At 36.4% G+C, this 13111-nt stretch overlaps 1 protein-coding gene and 1 long non-coding RNA gene across 41 annotated transcripts in view; one reads left to right on the top strand and one right to left on the bottom strand.

The window, feature by feature from the left end:
• RIMS2 (regulating synaptic membrane exocytosis 2) overlaps positions 1-13111 on the top strand; it is a 581405-nt gene that overhangs the window by 34919 nt on the left and 533375 nt on the right. The window lies entirely within an intron of this gene.
• The window catches only part of LOC140603675 (uncharacterized), a 32985-nt gene that overhangs the window by 16311 nt on the left and 3563 nt on the right, over positions 1-13111 (bottom strand). The window contains exon 2 of one of the 3 annotated variants that reach the window (XR_012006624.1): positions 6332-6475. The exons of the other annotated variants lie outside the window; for them this stretch is intronic. This is a non-coding gene — a long non-coding RNA (uncharacterized lncRNA). The remainder of the gene's footprint in view (positions 1-6331; positions 6476-13111) is intronic. 3 annotated transcript variants of the gene reach the window in all.

Genomic DNA, 13111 nt, shown 5'->3' on the forward strand with positions numbered 1-13111 from the left:
ATCTAGTCTCTGGATAAGAAATTGGAGTAAATCTGGATCGCTAGTTTGTAGAAACTAATGAATGGCCTGCTTAAAGTGCTATTTGCTGTTTGTATGGCTCAGCATCATTATTTTCCACTTAAGGTTTACATTTACCAATAGAGAGGCAGTCTGGTCTACCTTTAGTTCGTTGCCCATTGTGGAGTTGAGCAGTTGGGACAGAGACCGTATGTGGCACTCTTTCACTTTGAACTACTGCTTGATTCACTACAAATTGCAGTGATGCAATTAAAACTGAACAGCATTTTGGGTGCCATGCATACTGCTGTACTGTGATATTTATTTGTTTTATTTTTTACTTACCAGTGGTATACTCATCATGTCAAAACAAGAAAAGTAGACTTCAAGTATGCTTTTAAAACACAGTGCAGTGTTGGATTGTTAGCCAATTAGATAACAAAGCATTGTGTTTATTATGTGTTGACACTGTAGTTACACTAAAAGAATACAATATATATTGATGTCACCATACTAAGTACCCAACACAATATTCCCATTAGGGAAAATTAGAAATTTAAAATGGAGTATTCATTATAGCAGAATTTCTTAACAAAAGTAAAAAATGAAAATGAGGCTTCAATCAAAGAAAGTTGCCAACTGGCTCATCTGTTAGCCAGTCCATTTACCATGATAAGTTAATTAAATCACATTTTATTGTAGCAGATGAAAAAATGTGTCCAGAGAAAATAAACTTGTTGAAGACTATTAAGCTTCTCCATGAGAATGGTTTCTCAGAGTTGAGGACATTAGGAACAACATCTTACAGTCAATTAAAAAACAAGGCTAATGATTTTGAGTGGTTTTCTATGGCTTTTGCTCAGTTGACAGATGTTCTGGATAATGCTCTGTTTTTGTTTATTTGAGGAGTCAATACTGAGTTTGAAGTGACTGAAGAATAAGGTTCTTCTTCTAATAAGAAGTCAGTGTGGAACAACTAGAGGCAAGAACATTTCAAAGAATTTGAGGAAATTCAGTACAACTTGAAATGGAATTGGCTAAGATGTGTTAAGATTGATGATGACAAAAATATGTATGGAGTAGAAAAAGACGAGGTTGGACACATTTTCAAACCTTGTGAAAGTATAAATTATTTAAAACTCATGGTTAGTCATTGTGTTATGGTTAGTACTTTGTAGGAAATACTTTGAATTATTAGTTAGCCATTGTGTCATGGTTAGTACTTTGTAGGAAATACTTTGAATTATCATGGATTATTGAATTGGTATTGTCAAAAGTAAACCATTCCCTCTTGTGAATTTAACCATCAGTTCTATGTATTTTTCATCAGAAATAGAAACTGAATATCATGACTTGGTCTCTTACATAGAAGTTTGATGGTTTAGAAGTGGTAAAATTTTATACAGGTTTTTGAACTCAGGGCCAACATTGAACTGTCTTTGCATAAGAAAAATACCCTTAACCAGTGTTCTTGAACATTGAATGGCTTTGGAAATTTGTTTTTGTATTGATCATTTCTGAGTTCAACTTATAATTACAAAGCAAATGTATGCTTATTTGTGGAACTTATACTGTGGTAAAGTCATTTTAACTTCAATGACCACTTATTTTTATCATGAATAATTTCATCTGCTTTATATGCTTCTCATGCTGTCAAAATTAAAATAAGTAGCAAGGTCTCTAATCCTACACAATTTTCAGTGAATGTATTTTCTCAGCTCAAACTATGGTTCCAATAGCATTTTTCAGACTTTGATGCAAATGCAAAATAAAAATATTATGTATTTAAAAAATCCATTTAATTGTGCAGTTAAAGAACTACTGCTCAACCGCAATCAGCAATGTAATGGCATGCTAAAAGACAAACACCAGGAGAAGAATATAATTCAACTCTAGAAGTGTCCTCTAAGTGATGCATGTGCTTGGTATCACTACTTGGAACTTCTTATCTGTATGAGAAGACATTTCTTTTTTAAAAATTTTTTTATAAATATTTATTTGAGAGAGAGAGCACGAGCACAAAGGGGGAGGGGCAAAGGGAGAGGAAGAAGCAGACTCCCCACCAAGCAGGGAGCCCTTGATCCCAGGACTCCAAGATTATGACCTGAGCCAAAGGCAGACACTTAACTGACTGAGCCACCCAGACACCCCAAGACATTTTTTGTAATATTTTATTTATTTATTCATGAGAGACAGAGAGAGAGACAGAGACAGAGAGAGAGAGAGAGAGAGAGGCAGAAACACAGGCAGAGGCTCCATGCAGGGAGCTCCACGTGGGACTCGCTCCTGGGATCTCAGGATCATGCCCTGGGCCAAATGCAGGCACTAAACCACAGAGCTACCCAGGGATCCCCACACCCCAAGACATTTCTAAGTTGAAATTCATGAAATCATATTACTGATCAGCATTAATGAAGAACATTTGCATTTGATTTGAACAATTTGGAGTTCTAACTTTGAATCCCAACTCAGCAAAGATATTATACTACCCCAAAAGAATTCCGTTACATTCTTACTAATGGACCTATATTATTACACTCAATTATTTGAATTTTGTCAATAAGAAATTTGTGGAAATGTATTTTCTCTCTTATATTAGTAGTACATATTATTCTTAATTTTGCCTTTTGGCCTGATGCTGGCAGGCCAGGTCCAGGGACCAGGAGGGTCCCACAGGACCAGTCAGAGGAGGTCTTGGCTTTGCATAGGATAGAAATCAAACACAAGTAAGCAGGAAGTGAGAGCAGAATTTATTGAATATGGAGAGAGAGCAGATATAGACAGAGCCTCCGGGAGACTGGGAAAGGAAAGAAGCATGGTTTCATCATTGTTCAGGGTCCGGGTTTTTTGTTTTTGTTTTTTCGAGGATGGTGGTCTGGTGTATGTGTCCTCTCAGCATCCAGGAACTGGTTACAACAGACAAGGGCCCGGGTGGAGCCAGGAATACTCATATGATGGCTTCATCCAGTCATTCTCACCTGGTCCTTCCTTAGATATTATCTATTCTAGAGAAATCATTAACTCCTGTTCCTTAGGAGGTATGCTATTTGCATTACAAGGCATTTTTTTTTAAAAAGATTTTATTTATTCATGAGAGACACAGAGAGAGAGAGAGAGATTGAGAGAGAGAGGCAGAGACACAGGCAGAGGGAGAAGCAGGCTCCATGCAGGGAACCCAATGCAGAACTGGATCCTGGGACTCCAGGATCACAACCTGAGCCAAAGGCAGACACCCAGCCACTGAGCCACCCAGGCATCCTGTATTACAAGGCGTGTTAAAGTGGTGTGGGGGTGTGGGTCCTAGCAAGAATAGAAGCAGGAAAAGATGCAAAAGCAGATTTAAATGGAGTCCTGTAGTTTGCCTATCTCAGACCCAACACAACCTAAAATATTTCCCATCTGGCATTTTACAGAAAAGGTTTGCTTTCAGTCAGGCAAGTAAATACCAGTAGATACTAACTTGAAATCTGTACCTTGTGTTGGTTTTCTCCTTTGTGTGATCAAGAGGAATTTTTTTCTCTTTAGCTTGGAAGTCCATTTTACTATTACCTCCTTCTGGCTAAAGGATTTTTTGGAGGAAACTTTGAATGTAAATTGTTTCCAACTTACGAATGTAATTATACATGATCTCAACATTATCACATAATTTTTGGCATCTTTTGCAAAGTATGGACCAGCCAGAAACAACTGTAAACTATGGACTAGAACTAGAACAACTATCTTCATCTTTAGTTCTGAATGTCAGAGCTCTTTTCTCCCAATGAAATCTTATCCTAGCATTATGAGATCACAGTCTATCTAGAGATTAGGCTAGTAGAAGTAGACTAGATGTGGAGGGGTAGTATAAATGCTTCCTTCTCCTTTCTAGTGTAGTTTACCAGTTCATCCTTAATTACTTCTATATAGTATAGCAATGAGCTAGCTACACTGCCTGAAAAGCCTTATCTGCACCCATATTCTAAACTTTTGACTCTAATATTAGAAACTTCCAAGAGCCTTGTTCATAAGTGTGATTATTTATTCCTAAGTAGCATATCAGGCTCAAATATTTCTCCAGGAAAAAAAAATATTTCTCCAGGATTTTAATATTATAATGTTTAACTCTATCATTGAGGTGATCGCAGCCAAAAGAACTGCTCTGAGTACCCACAGAGCTTTGTCAGCTTTCAACATTACTCTTTGGCAAGATTCCAGGAGCCAGTGGTGAATCTTGGCTATCTGGTCCTCTACACTTTCCGTTCATGCCAAATAGGCAACAATTTGGTGCATTTTGATTAATGATAGGTTTAGCAAGAGTTAGGCTTTCAGGTACTCAATGTGACAAGATGAGTAGAACAATTTCTGAATACTGTAAGCTGAGTGAGGGAGAGAATGTGAAAAGGCTCAGAGAGCAAAGTTTAGGAAGGAACTAAAATGTATAGAGTCTCAGACACTGGCTAGGTGTTTCACACATATCATCATCATTTCAGTATTTGGAGTTGTCCTGGTTGGATAAGATTGGGACTTACGTAAGATTCTCCTTGGGACATCCCTAATGTTTATTAGCTTCTAACTAGTGTCGTAGGCACAGTGCCAGAAATTGGAGATCTCAGTTCTTCTCTTCATGGCTTTTTATTCACCATAATTAATGTTTCCTAATAAATCTTTGCCACACTTTAAAAACTTATTTATTTAATTTATTAAATTTACAGCAAAACATCTGGGAGTGAGGTACTACTTTTTTATTTTATAGATGAAACTCAGATAAAGTAAATCAAAGTTGTAAGTAGTAGATTAAAAGCCTAGTCTGTCAATACTTGACTCTTATAATACAGTTGACATAAATAGATATAGCAAGAGGAGGAAAGACCAATAATAAAACACCTCTCACTTCAGCTTCATACGGTGTTTTATTGGGAAGCCCAAATGTGTTTGATCTGAAGTTCTTTTCTGGGCATGGAACTGCAGAAAATATCCTGATCGCTATTTTGGTTGTTAAGCTCTAGGAGGCAGTTCTGTTGACTTTGCCTTAGTAAAACACACAAGGGCACTTCTTTGGATAGGAGATTGAAGAGAGATTTTACATAAGAAAAATATTTAAAGTTTATTTTTTTGTTGATGTGCTTTATGGTAGAGGAAGCTTCAAGAGTCTCCATGGACCTAAGAAAAAGTAATAGGAAAGAATATAGTATAGTACAGTATATAGAAATTGTAAGATGATCTCAAGATGTACACTGATCAGACCTTGAGTTAATGTATTTTTGAATTGTAGTTTTGAAAAGACAGTAAGAGGTCTGCCAAAGGAAAGCCTAAAATGTGGCCAATAGACTAAAAAAATAAAACCCAAAAAACAAATAATTGATTGATTAATTCATTGATCTATTTATTGCTCTATCATTTACCTTCACTATGTGACAACATTTTTGCCATCCACTGAGGAATAGAAGGCATGGTCTTTGTCTTAATCTAAGTCATTTTCCTCATTTATACAATTAGTTCATAATACTTACCTTAAAGGATTTGTGTGTGTGTGTGTGTGGTTTATTTTATTTTATTTTTAAAGATCTTATTTATTTATTCATGAGAGACACAGAGAAAGAGAGAGAGAGGCAGAGACACAGGCAGAGGGAGAAGCAGGCTCCATGCAGGGAGCCTGACATGGGACTCCATCCTGGGACTCCAGGATCACACCTTGAACCGAAGGCAGGCACTAAACCGCTGAGCCACCCAGGGATCCCCTGTGTGTGGTTTAAATAAGAGAATACATTTAAGTTCTTATAAAGTACTTGGGCACATTCTAAAGACTCAATGCTACAGTCTAATAAAGGAGACAGAGAAATGAACAGTGATTATAATTGTAATCAAGATATGTACAAATGCTATGGTATAACTCCTCAGGACAGATGGCATTGAATCCTGAAGAAAGTGGAGCAGAACTGAGAAACTTTGATTTTTGGAAGTAAAAACTTAGTTCAAAAGGTATCTTAATAGTGCTAAGTACATAGAAGATAATTAGTAAGCACTTACTGAATTATGTTGATTCATTAGATTATCAAGAACTGTGAAAGGTCTGGGATTTTACCCTATTTACAAGTTAGCCTGCCACAGTTTTATGGGTGCTGGTAGAAGATATGAGACTTTGGGTCAGAGATAGTTGTTACTTATTCCTTTTTTTTTTGTTTTGTTTTGTTTTTTTTTTTTAGTTGTTACTTATTCCAATAGCAGCAGCCAGAGTATCATCATCTGTGCCAATTCTTTTTTACTCCTGTTCCCCGCACAGTGGGCCAGATTATACCTGGGAGAAGATTTCTGAACCTAGGGACCCCAGATCTTTTGTAACATGTAGTAAGCCTACCCTTTGCTCTAGAAGGAGACATTATCTTTATCTTCCAAGGCTGTAAGCAAATCTGCCCTTGGCATTGGAGGCAGATCTTAACTTCCAGGTGTTCTCTGTACAAACATCCTTGAGAAGACTGTATAGAAGAATAAGTCCATGCCTCTGCTCACAAGACATGCAGAAATGAGAGACCATAGAAAATTATCTTCCAACATAGATTCTTTACTAGAATTATAGTTACATTAAAGGATGAAAAGGCAAATTTAGATTTCATCTTATCTGTATCTACCTAACTAAAATACTTGAAACTGAAAACATGTGACCTTTATGTAAAAATCTTCAGAAAAGACTGCACTCTGAAGGCAATATTTAAGTAAATTCTTTTTTTAATAATAAATTTATTTTTTATTGGTGTTCACTTTGCCAACATACAGAATAACACCCAGTGCTCATCCCGTCAAGTGCCCCCCTCAGTGCCTGTCACCCATTCACCCCCACCCCCTGCCCTCCTCCCCTTCCACCACCCCTAATATTTAAGTAAATTCTTAAATGTTGCTGAATACACAGATCAAAGATTGATTTGTTTACTCTTTGAATCAAGAGGGATGGTAAGGTAGCTTGTATAATAATTTAGGTGTTTTACATATAAAGTGATAAGGCTATATGTCCATATCTGGGGATAATCATGAAATTTAAGATGTTTTAAATTTTAAAAATAAGTTAATTTCAAGATTCATTCACTTTGTCAAATTCCTTAATGAAAAATTAAACCTCAGATACCATACTTAGGTTTTTAAAATTTTTGGTCTATTTTCTGTTAATAAATATAGATATACTCTTTACATCAAGTAGGAATTGGTTAGCAGCTTGACTTGTGTTGCTCACAAACAAACAAATAAAACAACAATAAAAATGCAAACCAAAGACCTATGAAAACAAACCAACAACCAAAATTGCTGTCTGTATCTTTAAATTCTTAAATGTGTTTTGGAATTTGTTGGGCAAAGTTAGGTTGGTTTTAAAATTTAGCGCAGTGACTCAGTTGCAGCTGTTCCAAATTATTGGTCATGAGCTTTTTATACTATCTGGCTTAATTTAACGGAGTACAGCTTCCTGCTGTTTTTTCCTCTCTGTGATCAAGAATCTGAAATATATATGTCTTAAGGGATTATCTCAGTTGTCATATTTCAGAATAACAGTCTAGTGTAGGCTTTATGAGAGCGATTTTTAAACACTTTTTATTTTAGATACTTTGATCTGGATAGATTAAAAAATAGGAATTCCAGATGATTATGTATTTTTAAAGTACCATGCTCATTGTATCGATTTAGAAAATTTACACATATAAAGGAAAGACTCCTTTCACTTAGAGATAGCTCCTTAAATATTTGGTGTATGGCCCAATTACTATGTCTTGACATCTGATTTATTGCTTTTGTAATGATTAAGATTATTTATTATGACTATAGGGGAAATCAAGAGATACATAAATTATCAGTGCTGACCCACTGAGAACCATTTCCCTTCAAAAAAAATTTCTGTATTCACACTATCATCAACAACACAACAGCAACAAAACAACAAAGGTATGCTGCTAATATATCTTGACTTCATAAATATTAGCTGTTTGATAGCAATAAAAACGAGTTAGCACCTATCTGACTGGGTTACTCAAGATCTTTATATAGGCAAGTATTTTTCCCTGGCCTGTTTTTAATGGCCTCAGATCACAATCTGTTGCATTGTAATGCCTGTCTGTTGCATTTTCTCGGTCCTACTTCTGTATAGAGGAGGAACAGAACTTTTGTTCTGGCCTAGTGTATCTCTTCTTTCAACTCTGGCCTCACATGTTTATTTGTAATAAGCACAGCAGATCCTATAATTTTGAATTTTGTCTCCTTTTTTTTAAAATTTTTTTTTTTTGAATTTTGTCTCCTTTAGTCATTTTGGGAGACTGTGGGTATATTCCAACTATCCTGTCATTGCTGTTCAGACTTTTTAGGGATTAGGCATGACCATCTTTTTTGTAGGATTGAGAGCAAGAAAGAGAGAGACAGTTAAGTGGCATAGTTCCATCTATAAATTTTTAGCCATATCTATGGTTCTGCCTTATGGTGAGGACTCTGGCTGGGTCCTATTTGTGCTTTCATTTGAGACTTGATGGACATACAGACTAAAAACATGTGTCCAGATATTCATTGTCCCTCTTTGTGTATTTGATTTGCATTTCCCTAGTGACTACTGATGATGAGCATCTTTCATGTGCTCAATGGCAATCCTTTTATCTAATTAGAATATGTGTCTGTTCAGATCTTTTGCCCAGTTTTAAATTGAGTTGTCTTTTTATAATTGAGTTTTAAGGCTTGTGGATCTTGCATGCAAGTCCCTTATTGTATATGTTATTTACATATACAAAATATTTTCTCTTATTCTGCGGATTGTTTTTTCAGTTTCTTGATCAGGTCCATTAAAAATAAAAGTTTTAAGTTTTTTTAAAAAGATTTTTTGTTTTTAAGTAATCTCTGCACTTAACATGGGGCTTGAACTCACAACCCCAAGATCAAGAGTTGCATGCTCCACTGATTGAGCCAGCCAGGCACTCCCCAAAGTTTTAAATTTTGACATAGTCCGACTTATCTTTTTTTCTTTTTATTACTGGTGCTTTAGTGTCCTGTCTGAGAAATGTTGCCTAACCCAAGATTAGGAAAATTTACTTCTCCTTTTTTATAAGAGTTTTATTGTTTTAACCTGACACATAGGTCTTTGATGCATTTTGAGTTAATTTTCTATTAGGTGAGGTAGGTGTCTAACTTCATTCTCTTGCATGTGGATATACAGTTTTCCTGGTACCATTTATTTCCTATTAAATTGTCTTGACACTTTTGTTGAAAATCAGCTCATCATTGATATAAGGGTTTATTTTTGGAATTTTAGTTCTATTCTAGTTCTATTCTATTGACCTCTATGCCTCACCTTATGCTGGTATCATACTGTTTAATTTAATTAATTAAGATTTATTTATAAAGATTTATATTTATATTTATAAAGATTTATAAATTTATAAAGATTTCATTTATAAAGATTTCATTCATTTATTCATGAGAGACACACAGAGAGAGAGAGGCAGAGACATAGGCAGAGGGAGAAGCAAGGCTCCATGCAGGGAGCCCAATGTGGGACAATCCCAGGACTCTGGGATCACGCCCTGAGCCAAAGACAGGTGCTAAACTGCTGAGCCACCCAGGTGTCCCATACTGTTTTAATTATTGTAGATGTGTAGTAACTTTTGAAATCATGAAGTGAATAACATTTTTAATATTTTTTGGGCTATTCTGGGTCCTTTGAATTTTCTTTGAAATTTTAGGATCCTCTTGTCAATATGTGCAAAAAAGCCAACTTGGATTTTGATAATTGCTTTGAATTGGCAGATCAATTTGGTGAGTATTGCAATCTTAACAATGTTAAGACTTCTGATCCATAGACATGGGATGTCTTCTCATTTATTTACCTCTTCTTAATTTCTTTCAACAATGATTTGTTGTTTTTAGTGTACAAGTCTTATACTTCTTTTATTAAATTTATACTAAATATTTTATTCCCTTTGATGCTAATTTTTTTTAAAGGAAGGTGATCACATGAATAGCTCTTTATATTTTCCTTGGATTGTCAAGGGGCTCTTGAAACAATCCAGAGAGGTAAAATAGGAAGTCATTAAAGTCCAAAGGCAGAGAAGACTAGGCACACTTTCTTCCAACTCACTTTTGGTTAGGAAGCATCAACATATTACATTATTTCTTAGACATCTGGACTTCTTTACAAAGAGGTGTCTTCATTTGTAATTCCTGAGATCTTGGGTTTCCAGAGCTCTAGCGCTCCTAGTTCCTTGGCATTCTATAATCTATCCAAAGTCTTCTGTTCTTATTTTAATTACCATTTGGGTGTATGAACAGCCTTCAGAACTGTGAGCTCTCCTTCGCCTTGGGACATATAGCCTTTCAGATTAGTTAAATCAAGCCTAGATGTCTTTAAGGGTACTAACCCATCATTGTCATATGCCATATATAATCTACATAATCAGCCTTAAAATGCCTACTGATGTGCCCTCACATTGTAGTCACTAAGCCAAAATCCTGGGGTACTGGACCACAAAACCCATCCCTCACTCAGCCAGCTAGAGCTTTTCGTTCTGTTGCTGTTTTTGATGCTGTTTTTAAATGTGATTGTTTCCTTAATTTCATTTTTGGAATGTTCATTGCTACTGTTAAAAAATACAATAGTTTTGTTTGTTTGTTTGTTGTGTTTTTTACTATTTGGTTTGTATCTTGCAAATAGTTGTACTTTTCTCAGTTAGGACTTCTCAAGTATCATTTCTGGGAAGTTTTCACAGATCCTTCACAACTGAATTCGGTAGCCCTCCTTTATGTTGCTATAGATACCTCCTTGTATCCTCTTTGTATAATGCACTTCCATACTATTTTGTTATAGACTTATAATAGAGTTTATTTCTAGACCTTTTATCTAAATTATTAGATTAGTTTTTATTTTTTTAAATTTATTTTTATTTTTTTATTTTATTATTTTTTAAAGATTTTATTTATTTATTCATGAGACACAGAGAGAGAGAGAGAGAGAGGCAGAGACACAGGCAGAGGGAGAAGCAGGAGCCTGATGTGGGACTCAATCCCAGGTCTCCAGGATCAGGCCCCGGGCTGATGGCAGCACCAAACCGCTGAGCCACCCGGGCTGCCCTTAGATTAGTTTTTAATCCTGACATTGTAACCGACTTGTGTGTCAAGTTTATTATTATTTTTTATTTTTATTGGAGTTCAATTTGCCAACATATAGCATAACACCCAGTGTTCATTCCATCAAGTGCCCCCCTCAGTGCCCGTCACCCAGTCCCCCCCGCCCCCTGCCCACCTCCCTTTCCACCACCCCTTGTTCGTATCCCAGAGTTAGGAGTCTCTCATGTTCTGTCTCCCTTTCTGATATTTCCCACTCATTTTTTCTCCTTTCCGCTTTATTCCCTTTCACTATTTTTTATATTTCCCAAATGAATGAGACCATATGCTTGTCCTTCTCCGATTGACTTATTTCACTCAGCATAATACCCTCCATTTCCATCCACGTCAAAGCAAATGGTGGGTATTTGTCGTTTCTAATGGCTGAGTAATATTCCATTGTATACATATACCACATCTTCTTTATCCATTCATCTTTTGATGGATACCGAGGCTCCTTCCACAGTTTGGCTATTGTGGACATTGCTGCTAGAAACATCCGGGTGCAGGTGTCTCGGCGTTTCACTGCATCTGTATCTTTGGGGTAAATCCCCAGCAGTGCAATGGCTGGGTCATAGGGCAGGTCTATTTTTAACTCTTTGAGGAACCTCCACACAGTTTTCCAGAGTGGCTGCACCAGTTCACATTCCCACCAACAGTGTAAGAGGGTTCCCTTTTCTCTGCATCCTCTCCAACATTTGTGGTTTCCTGCCTTGTTAATTTTCCCCATTCTCACTGGTGTGAGGTGGTATCTCATTGTGGTTTTGGTTTGTATTTCCCTGATGGCAAGTGATGCAGAGCATTTTCTCATGTGCTTGTTGGCCATGTCTATGTCTTCCTCTGTGAGATTTCTGTTCATGTCTTTTGCCCATTTCATGATTGGATTGTTTGTTTCTTTGCTGTTGAGTTTAATAAGTTCTTTATAGATCTTGGATACTAGCCCTTTATCTGATATGTCATTTGCAAATATCTTCTCCCATTCTGTAGGTTGTCTTTTAGTTTTGTTGACTGTTTCTTTTGCTGTGTAAAAGCTTCTTATCTTGATGAAGTCCCAATAGTTCATTTTTGCTTTTGTTTCTCTTGCCTTCACGGATGAATCTTGCAAGAAGTTACTGTGGCCACGCTCAAAAAGGGTGTTGCCTGTGTTCTCCTCTAGGATTTTGATGGAATCTTGTCTCACATTTAGATCTTTCATCCATTTTGAGTTTATCTTTGTGTATGGTGTAAGAGAATGGTCCAGTTTCATTCTTCTGCATGTGGATGTCCAATTTTCCCAGCACCATTTATTGAAGAGACTGTCTTTCTTCCAGTGGCTAGTCTTTCCTCCTTTATCAAGTATTAGTTGACCATAAAGTTGAGGGTCCACTTCTGGATTCTCTATTCTGTTCCATTGATCTATGTGTCTGTTTTTGTGCCAGTACCACACTGTCTTGATGACCACAGCTTTGTAGTACAACCTGAAATCTGGCATTGTGATGCCCCCAGCTATGGTTTTCCTTTTTAAAATTCCCCTGGATATTTGAGGTCTTTTCTGATTCCACACAAATCTTAAGATAATTTATTCCAACTCTGAAGAAAGTCCATGGTATTTTGATAGGGATTGCATTAAATGTGTAAATTGCCTTGGGTAGCATTGACATTTTCACAATATTAATTCTGCCAATCCATGAGCATGGAATATTTTTCCATCTCTTTGTGTCTTCCTCTATTTCTTTCAGAAGTGTTCTGTAGTTTTTAGAGTATAGATCCTTTACCTCTTTGGTTAGGTTTATTCCTAGGTATCCTTTTGCGTGCAATTGTAAATGGGATTGACTCCTTAATTTCTCTTTCTTCAGTCTCATTGTTAGTGTATAGAAATGCCACTGACTTCTGGGCATTAATTTTGTATCCTGCCACACTGCCAAATTGCTGTATGAGTTCTAGCAACTTGGGGTGGAGTCTTTTGGGTTTTCTATGTACAGTATCATGTCATCTGCGAAGAGGGAGAGTTTGACTTCTTCTTTGCCAATTTGAATGC

Source organism: Canis lupus, chromosome 14, assembly GCF_048164855.1.
Source record: "Canis lupus baileyi chromosome 14, mCanLup2.hap1, whole genome shotgun sequence".
In the NCBI taxonomy this organism is placed as follows: domain Eukaryota; kingdom Metazoa; phylum Chordata; class Mammalia; order Carnivora; family Canidae; genus Canis; species Canis lupus.